The following is a 10,314-nucleotide window of genomic DNA, read 5'->3' as shown; positions in this document are numbered from 1 at the left end:
GGTAAGAGAGTTCCAAGTATATTGCAGAATGCTGGTTTTTTGCTTTGAAAATATTAACTTTTTCTTGACCTAGGTTGAGAGCCAAAAATGTATTTTGAGACATTAACCCTTAGACGCCGATTGGATGTATTAAACGTTAGAAAATTGTCGTTGGGTGTGCTGAATTGACGTACGAAACGTCAACACAAAAAGGTTTTTAAAATTCGGGGAAAAATAGTACGTATTGGCCTAGTTGGCAAAAAACTTTTGAATCATACACCTTGAGGGATGTGGGAATTCAGGATCAACCTGTTATTTTGTTTACAATCGTTACCCAGGCGCGCAAGCGCGAAATTCTCTCTTCTCGCACTAAAAGCATCAGTGACACGTCTCAGAAATTATTTCGTCACTTTGACATAATTTTTGCACCATTTTATATTAGCCGTTACATAGAGTTATATATGAAAATGTGCGCAAATTTCATGTAGAATACAAATTAAAAACAACCCATGGTTGAAGCTTTTATCAGTTTTGAAATAGTTTCATATAAATAACGATAAGTGCCAAAATTTCAACCTTCAGTCAACTTTGACTCTACAGAAACATGGTCAAAAAACGCAATTGTAAGCTAAAGCTCTTATATTCTAGTAATATTCAATCATTTACCTTCATTTTACAATAAATTGGAAGTCTCTAGCACAATATTTCGATTTATGGTGAATTTATGAAAAAAACTTTTTCGTACTCCGCACAGTAACCCTTCTGAAAAAATCAGAAATTTTTTTTGTCCGATTGTCGTAATGTTTGCACCATTTTATATTAGCCGTTACATAAAGTTTTATATATGAAAATGTGCATAATTTCATGTAGAACACAACGAAAAAACAACCCATGGTTGTAGGTTTTATCTGTTTGAAATATTTTCATATAAATAATGATAAGTGCCAAATTATCAACCTTCGGTCAACTTTGACTCGACTGAAATGGTCGAAAAACGCAATTATAGCTAAAAACTCTTACATTTCTAGTAATATTCAATCATTTACTTTTATTTTTGCAACAAATTGGAAGCTCTAGCACAATATTTCGATTTATGGTGAATTTTTATAAAAAAAAAAAAAAAAACTTTTTTTCCTTACGTCCACGCGGTAACTCTTCCAAAAATCAGACATTTTTCGTCCGATTGTCGAAATGTTTGCACCGTTTTATATTAGATGTTACATAAGTTTATGTATGAAAATGTGCACAATTTCATGTAGAATACAACAAAAAACAACCCATGGTTGTAGCTTTTATCAGTTTTGAAATATTTTCATATAGTAAATCACGATAAGTGCCAAATTTCAACCTTTGGTCAACTTTGACTGACCAAAATGGTAAAAAAACGCAATTGTAAGCTAAAACTATAACTTCTAGTAATATTCAATCATTTAACTTTATTTTGCAACAAATTTGAAATCTTTAGCACAATATTTCGATTTATGGTGAATTTATGAAAAAAAAATTTTTATGCATTCAACTTACCTGTCAGATATATACTTAGCTGTTTGAAGGAATCATCAAGTTACTTAAGAAGTGCTTTAGAGATCACACTGTTCCCAACGTCCCCGATAGAAATTCGAATTTCGCAGCACATCTACAGGTAGGTCAGGTGATCTACCGCCCCGCGCCGCTGGTGGCGGGAATAGGAATCATTCCCGTTTTCTAAGACAGATTTTCTGTATCGGCTGTGACAGCAACATTGTTGTTGTTACTCTGATTTTGATTTTCGTGTTTTTCATCGCTATTGATCTTCTAAGCCGGTATTTTTGGTGACGTATTGGATCTTTGGGTTTGGCATACTCTTTGTGGACTGTTATTTGGACTTGGTTTTTGGATATTTCTCATAATGTCGGATTCTAGCTTTACGGTTAGAAGACAGTGTGTAAATGAGGGATGCATGGTGAGGCTACCGAAAAGCTTCGGTAGATCCTCACACAGTTTGTAAGGGGTGTAGAATGAATGAATGTTCAATATCTAACACCTGTGATGAATGTTCAGGTTTGAATGAGGAAGAGTGGAAGAATTTAAATTCCTATTTAAGGAAATTAGATATGGATAGGGCTAAAGGAAGGCTTCCTCCAGAAGCGTAAGTAGGTGTCGTTCTAACGAGTCTATTAAAATAACACCTAACCCTAAACCTGTATCTTCTTTCCTCTTGTACTAAGACTGCAAATCCAGCAACGGAAATTGCAGATCTTAACCTCTTTCATTACCGAAAGTTTGTTTTGGAGGTAGGTGGGTACCACCATTCAAGTCTACTACACCGCACGGTGCATAAAGGTGGTACGCATAGTACCACCAAAACTCCTCTTTTCAGATAGGGACTTCCAATCATTCTGTAATTTCGGTTTGAAGAGTTTGGAGCAAAATAAACAGTATGACACGATGCCAGACGTATGATGAACCCCCAAAAATATTATTACTGCTTATAGTAGTGTGGTAGGTGACAGATGAACTGCGTCTCAACAAAAAACAAAAAATCACAAAACCAGACAAGTGTAAACATGTAATAACTTCTACCCAAGTATAAAACCAGTTGTATCATCATGTACTGTATTTATTTATTTATACACTTACATTACATTTTACAAATAAAAGATATGAACACAGATAAATGAAGGTAAAAATAAAGCCTTACAGTAACTTTATATATAAAAAAAACCAAACAGAGAAAAAGCAAAAAAGCAATTTTTTTCTGAGGACAAGAAACTTGAAAAATTAGTTTAGATACCCTGATGCCCCTAAAAGTTGTTTTCTGTGATGAAAACTAATCTTAGAAAACGCAGAAAATGACATCGACCAATTTTTGAAAGATATACTATAAAATTTGCGATTTCCATATTTATTGGCGGGGCTTTCGCTTTAGTTTTTGCTCTTTTTTTTTTATTACGTGCTTATTTACGTTCTATTTTGATAAATACTTTATGTGCATGTTCCAGGTGTGATATACCACATTCTGTAAGACCGAATTTCTATTCAAGACTAGTTTTCTCACCGACACCAGTGTCCCTTGTACAAGGGACACTGAGTTTCACATTTTTTTTCATAAAATCATTTATTTTCCCTGTAGGATGATAAAACTAACAGAGAATATGCGTTATTATAGTGCTAATAATATCTGATAATTTTATTAGCCTGTCTTGATTAGTGTATTTTTGGCAAATATTTTTACAATCGGCACCCCTCCAAACTGGAGTCTACGAGAGATTCAGTTCGGCAGCGAACGCAATGTTTACATTCTGCTCACCCACCCGGTAAAGAAGGGGTTAAAGCTGCACTACAAAGGATGGAACGTAATATGCTGTTACAAGGTAAGCACAGTGAGAGTGATTTAAGTGTCCCTAGTGCAGTGGAGGGTGCGTCTGATCGGCTCCATCTCGCTCCCAGCCTAGACCTCTTCCAAGCTCACAGGCCTAGAGGAGAAGGAATGTCAAAAGCTTACGGAGGTTATGGAGAATCCCCACCGATCAGGCGTCCCCTCGCAGATTCTGTGACGACCCGAACTGCCAAGGATCGCTACCGGAAAAAGCATCCTAAAAAAGTGTTTTTCGTCGTCAGATTCTTCACCTAATGTAAGGGGCTGGAGCTCTGATGAACTGTCACGCCCCTTAAAGAGGAGTTGGAAGGCTCCAACTTTGAATTCAAGCCCTGAACTTTTTCTCGATTGATCTCCATGTGAAAGGAAGAAAAGAAAATTAATTCCTAAACGTAAATCGGAGTCTCCTTCCCTCTTCTAGGCCTCCCTCACCTGAATCAGGAAAGGAGAAAGAGAATGCGCTGCAAAAATTCAAAAATCCTAAATGTACAGGAGCAGCTTTCCGCTTTAGTAGGAGTTTTCACGAAGGAGACTCCCAGAAAAAAGGACTCTTTCCTTCCGATAAAGAGAACGAAGGGAAGGAAAGAAGAAAAGAATGCGCCAAAAGTGCCAACCTGGCGCATTGCGCCAGAAGCTCCATACGAGTCAGAAGAGCCAGAAGCGCCAGATGCGCCAGAAGCGCCAGAAGCGCCAGATGCGCCAGAAGCGTCAGATGCGCCAGAAGCGCCAGCCTGGCGCAAGGAGCCACGAGCGCCAACCTGGCGCAATGAGCCACAAGTGACAACCAAGAGACGGACTTCTTCCAAAAGACAATTAAGCCAGGAGGGTTTGTCTAGCTTTCGGAAGGATAAACCTTTACCTGACGGGGAATCTAGGTGCCGCACAGGCGGCCGTAGCCCTTGTCAGGATATGGGTGGTTCCGGGGAAAGCGATAGGAGAGGACATCCTTCCTCTGACAGGAGAGAAAGGTGCCGCACAGGCGGCCGTCTCTCTTGCCAGGAGAAGGATAAGGTCGTGTTGCAGGATCAACCTATCTCTCGTAGGGACGCAAGTTGCCGCACAGGCGGTCGTCGTTCTTGCGAGAGTGGAGCAGATGTTGCAAGAGACCCGTCTCCTATTGAAAATAAACAATCCTCTTCGGAAATGGAGTTGGATTTGGAAGAAGTTTCGGACTCGGAAGACCACTCGGCTCCAGGCTTGTCAGATTACAAGACGCTGGCAGCCCTCTTACTTCAAGAGTTTGGGGACTCTTTAAGCCCTACTGCTCCTCCTTCTCCAAGGTCTTTATTACAAGTACGAAGGTCCTCTAAGCCATCATCCTTCATTAAAATGAAGCAACCATTTCTATGAATAAGGCTCTCCGATTCGTAGGAAATTGGTTTAAATCCAAGGAGAAGGCGGGGAAGACAGTCTTTGCCTGCCCTCCTTCCAAACTATCAGGAAAGAAGGGAATTTGGTACGAGACGGGCGAATCACTGGGTCTAGCTCTCCCTACCACTGCCGAAGCAGATTTTTCGAATCTGGTGGATTCGTCAAGGAGACAAGCCTTGTCATCTGCAAAAATCACATGGGGGACTTCTGAGATGGACCATCTCCTCAAGGGATTGTTTAATGTCTTAGAAGTTTTTAACTTCTTAGACTGGTCCCTTGGGGTGTTGGCCAAGAAGACTCAAGAGAATGAATCTCTTAGTCCAGAAGTCCTTTATAGTGTACTGTCCTGCATGGACAAAGCGGTTTCAAGATGGATCAGGAGAGGTGGCCTCGCTGTTTTGGAACTGGAATTCGAAGAAGAGAGTCTTATTAGCTCCTTTCTGACGAAAGCAGTTACTCCCATTCAGAGGTCATCTCTTCTTTATGCTCCTCTTTCGGACCAATTGTTTCCGCACAACTAGTTACAGACATTTCTCATTCTTTGACAGAAAAGGCCACGCAAGATCTCTTGGCCCAATCTGCAAAGAAATCAAGGGCTTTGGTTCCTATGAAGAGAGACAATCATACTCCTCAACAGCTCTTTCGAGGGAGCTCCTCTTCCAGACCCTCCTTTAAGAAGAGAGGAGTACAGAAGAGAGGTAGGTCTTCATTCAGACCTATCAAGAAAGCAAAATGAAACACCAGTCCTTCAAGCACCGGTAGGAGCCAGACTTCGGAAATTTTCCGAAGAAAGGACTCTGAGACAGGCAGAAATATGGTCCCTTTCAGTGGTAACGAAGGGATATATGATCCCCCTTCGAGACAGGCCTCCCTTGACAACGAACCCGAGGGAACTGTCAGCCCAATACAGGGACCCTGCCAAGAAAGAAGCATTATTGCAACTGGTAGAACAGATGTTGCAAAAGGAGGCCATCGAAGTGTTCGGGATCCGCATTCCCGAGGATTCTACAACTGTCTTTTTCTGGTTCCGAAATCCTCGGGAGGGTGGAGACCGGTCCTGGATGAGCCCATTGAACGATTTGTAGAGAACACAAAGTTCTCTATGGAAACATCAAAATCGGTTTTTGCGGCTCTTCGTCAGGAGATTGGATGGTCTCCTTAGATCTACAAGATGCTTACTTTCATGTCCCCCTGCATCCATCATCGAAGAAATATCTCCGATTCATGATGACAGGAAAAGTATTCCAATTCAGAGCCCTATGCTTCGGCCTGTCTACGGCCCCTCAAGTATTCACGAGGCTAATGATGAATGTTGCGAGATGGCTACATCTAGAAGGGATAAAATATATCCCTTATCTGGACGATTGGCTAATAAGAGCAAAATCGGGAACTTCAGTGCTTGAAGGACTTGGAGAAGACTTTGGATTTGACAAAATCTCTGGGGGACTACTCGTGAACCTCGAGAAATCACAATTGATCCCCAGACAGAACATAGTCTATCTGGGGATACAGATGGATTCTCGGGGTTTTCGGGCTTTTCCATCTCAAGAGAGAATTGCTCGAGGCTTAGAAAAAATCTCGAACTTCTTAGGGAAAGAACGGACCTCGGCGAGGGAATGGCTCAGTCTGCTGGGCACCCTTTCCTCGTTAGAGCAGTTCATTTCCCTAGGGAGATTAATCTCAGACCTCTGCAATTTTATCTCAAACAAATGTGGAGTCAAAAGACAGGAGACTTGTCAGACTGTTTTCCCATTCAACAGGGGATAAAATCCGGCCTGAAGTGGTGGTTAACCCCATTAACAAAGAACCGAAGGGTGTCCCTCTTGATTTGGAACCCTCACCGATTGTTGTTTCCGATGCCCTCGGAAACAGGTTGGGGAGCAACACTGGGAAGGAGGTGGCAGGTACCTGGACCAAACAACAGACTACACTGCACATCAATGCGAAGGAACTCCTGGCGATTCATCTAGCCCTGGAATACTTCGAAGCGGAAGTCAGAGGAGTGGTAGTTCAAGTCACAATTCCGACAATACCACAGCTCTGGCTTACATCCGGAATCAAGGGGGCACTCACTCTTTCTCACTGAACGAAATAGCGAGAGATCTATTAACCTGGACAGAGGAACGGGGCATTATTCTGCGGACAAGGTTTGTTCAAGGAGTTAAAAACCTAAGGGCAGACAGGTTGAGCAGAAAGAACCAGGTACTCCCGATAGAGTGGATGCTCCACTCAGAATCTGCAGTCAAATGTGGTCCCTCTGGGGGTGAAGACCCAGATCGACCTGTTTGCCACGTTCCTCTCCAGGAAGAAGACAACTTCTGCTCGCTAGAAGAAGATCCCAGAGCCACGGCGATCGATGCTTTCCTCATGGATTGGTCCAGGCATAGACGCCTACGCCTTTCCCCCATTCAAATTGCTGGGGAAGTACTAAGAAAATTTGTTGCATCGGAGGGAACGAGACGAAAACTCTAATTGCTCCCTTCTGGCCTTCCCGAATCTGGTTCACAGAGGTACTGGAATGGACGGTGGACTTCCCCAGATCTCTACCAAACAGGACAGATCTGCTTAGACAACCCCACTTCGAGAGGTTCCACAAAAAACTCCAAAGTCTCTCCCTGACTGCCTTTCGACTATCGAAAGACTGGTCAGAGCGAGAGGCTTTTCAAAGAAAGTGGCAACTGCAATTGCTAGAGCCCGCAGAGCCTCTACCTTGTGGTCTACCAATTGAAGTGGGAAGTTTTCCGTAGATGGTGTAGGTCTAAGAAGCTGTCCTCTTCAATACCGTCTGTAACCGAAATCGCTGATTTTTCTCCTCTTCTTAAGAGAGAGTCCAAATTGGCCGTATCCACTATCAAGGGGATATAAGAGCATGCTCTCAGCAGTTTTTAGAAACAGAGGGCTGGAATCTTGAAAATAATAAGGATCTTCATGATTTCATCAGGTCTTTCGAGACTAAGAAATTGAGATCTCTATTCCCCTGAGTTGGAACCTTGACGTAGTCCTAAATTCTTGATTTCGGACAGGTTTCGAGCCTCTAGATAAAATCTCATTCAGAGATCTTACTAGTAAATGCATATTCCTGTTGGCTCTCGCAACTGCTAAGAGGATCAGTGAATTGCATGCTTTGGACTCTCGGGTGGGATTTAAAAAAAGACTCGGCTGTTATTTCTTTCCAGGATCTATTCCTAGCAAAAGAATGAAAACCCTTCTAAACCTTGGCCTAGAAGTTTTGAAGTCAAGGGACTCTCTTCTCTGGTAGGTAAAGAGTTGGATCGGTCCCTTTGCCCAGTCAGGACCTTAAAATTCTATTAAAAAAGAAGACAGCTTCAGGGATGTCGACAAAGTCTTTGGTGTTCGTAAGAAACCCCAAGAGACCTATGTCAAAGAACGCACTGGCGTTCTTTGTCAGAAATGTGATTACCGAAGCTCACAGGAATTGCCAGAAGAAATCTTTAAAGCTGCTGAGAGTAAAAGCTCACGAAGTCTGGGCTGTGGCAAACTTCCCTTTCTTTTACAAAACATTTTAGCAGCAACTTATTGGAGGTGCAATTCAGTATTTGCATCCCACTATTTAAAGGATGTTAGAGTAACATATGATAAATGTTTTTTCTCTTGGACCTTATGTATCAGCGGATACTATGCTGGGAAATGGAGCAGACGCTGATCCTTAATTTTGTTTTTATGTTTTTAATAATTATTTTTAATATTGTTGTTGAGTTGTGGGATGCTTGAAAGGATGTTCGGGGATGACTCCTTTCAATCTTAGTACTAACCTCTGTCAGGATTAGGTGATCGGATTAGTGTCGTGCTGTATGATCATGCCAACTAGGCAAGGTGTTTTTGTCATGTTAGTGGATAGGATCCCCATTGACAAAGATCCTAAGGTTCTGAAGCGTAAGTGGGTAAGACCCCTGTAACAGACCATCAAGAACTCTTAGCATGAGGTCACTACCTCGCTGAGGCTCTTGAAGCGATACGGGCTCCTAGGCAGTAGCCATGAAGTCTTTCGCTAACACAGGTAGGAATCAAGGTTTTTTAATTTTATTACCTACAACATATGTTGTTTCCTGTCTATTTCAGTAAATTAGCTGTCTCTTACCCTCCGCCAAAGGTGCCAATCAGCTAAGTATATATCTGACAGGTAAGTGAATGCATAAAAAATGTTATTGTCATGATACCAATAAAGTTTTATGCATACTTACCTGGCAGATATATACGGTGTATGGCCCACCCCCCGACCTCCCCTCAGGAGACAGGTGGAAGAGAAAAATCTATCTTAGAAAACGGGAATGATTCCTATTCCCGCCACCAGCGGCGGGGCGGTAGATCACCTGACCTACCTGTAGAGTGTGCCGCGAAATTCGAATTTCTATCGGGGACATTGGAACAGTGTGATCTCTAAAGCACTTCTTAAGTAACTTGATGATTCATTCAAACAGCTAAGTATATATCTGCCAGGTAAGTATGCATAAAATTTAAAACTTATTGTATCATGACAATAACATTTTTCCTTACGTCCGCGCTGGTAACTCTTCTGAAAAAATCATAAATTTTTTCTTCCGATTGTCGTAATGTTTGCACCATTTCATATTAGCCGTTACATAAAGTTTTGTATATGAAAATGTGTGCAATTTTATGTAGAATACAAATAAAACAACCCTTGGTGTAGCTTTTATCAGTTTTGAAATATTTTCATATAAGTAACGATAAATAGAAACAATTTGACCTTCGGTCAACTTTAAACTCGACCGAAATGGTTGAAAACTGCAATTGTAAGCTACAACACTTATAGTCTAGTAATATTCAACCAATTACCTTCATTTTGCAACAAACAGGAACGTCCTCTAGCACACTATTTCCATTTATGGTGAATTTTTTAAAACAACTTTTTTTTTTATGTCCGAGCGTTACGAATTCATGCATCAGTTTGTGATAATATTTTTTCCTTGTAGCTTTGATTGTTTACAATTTTTTATATACTAAAATCATCGCAATTTAGTGTACAATACAACTACAACAAAAAATAATTAACTCATTAGCTTTGTTAACCGTTTTGCTCACAGCGCGATTTGTATACAATTATATATAAATTATTTTTTTGTGGCTGTCATATATTCCAATATTTATATATGATAATGATATTTTTTTCATTTCTGATGGGTGCATACTAAAATTCAGGCAATGGCAAAAAGAGGAGCCAAAAATGAACTCTTAATCTTGAAAATTAAGCGTGCTGTCATTTTTTGAAAAAAACTTTTTTTCCATTTTGGCGCTCACTCGCGAATGCCGCTGGCATACGGGAGACACTTTCGGAAATACCGGCTCAGCATTTAAGCGTTAAACATAATGAGTTTGACACTTGTATGCCATATAAGGGTAATAAGAGTGTACTCAAGTAGATTAAGCCTATTAGAGATTATATATAAATCATTTTATATATAAGGAGGAGTGAACACTACTGTTTAAATGCATGGCCCTTTTTTCTGTTTTTTTGGTCAAATTAACAACTTCTCATCTTGAGTTATTACCTTGCTGGAGGTAATTATTCATTATAACAGGTTTAAAGGATGTAGTTAGCCGCTGACATAAGTAATAGCATTGGAAGG

Source organism: Macrobrachium nipponense, chromosome 44 (genome assembly GCF_015104395.2).
Source record: "Macrobrachium nipponense isolate FS-2020 chromosome 44, ASM1510439v2, whole genome shotgun sequence".
Taxonomy (NCBI): domain Eukaryota; kingdom Metazoa; phylum Arthropoda; class Malacostraca; order Decapoda; family Palaemonidae; genus Macrobrachium; species Macrobrachium nipponense.
Note: the sequence above shows the minus strand (reverse complement) of the source record.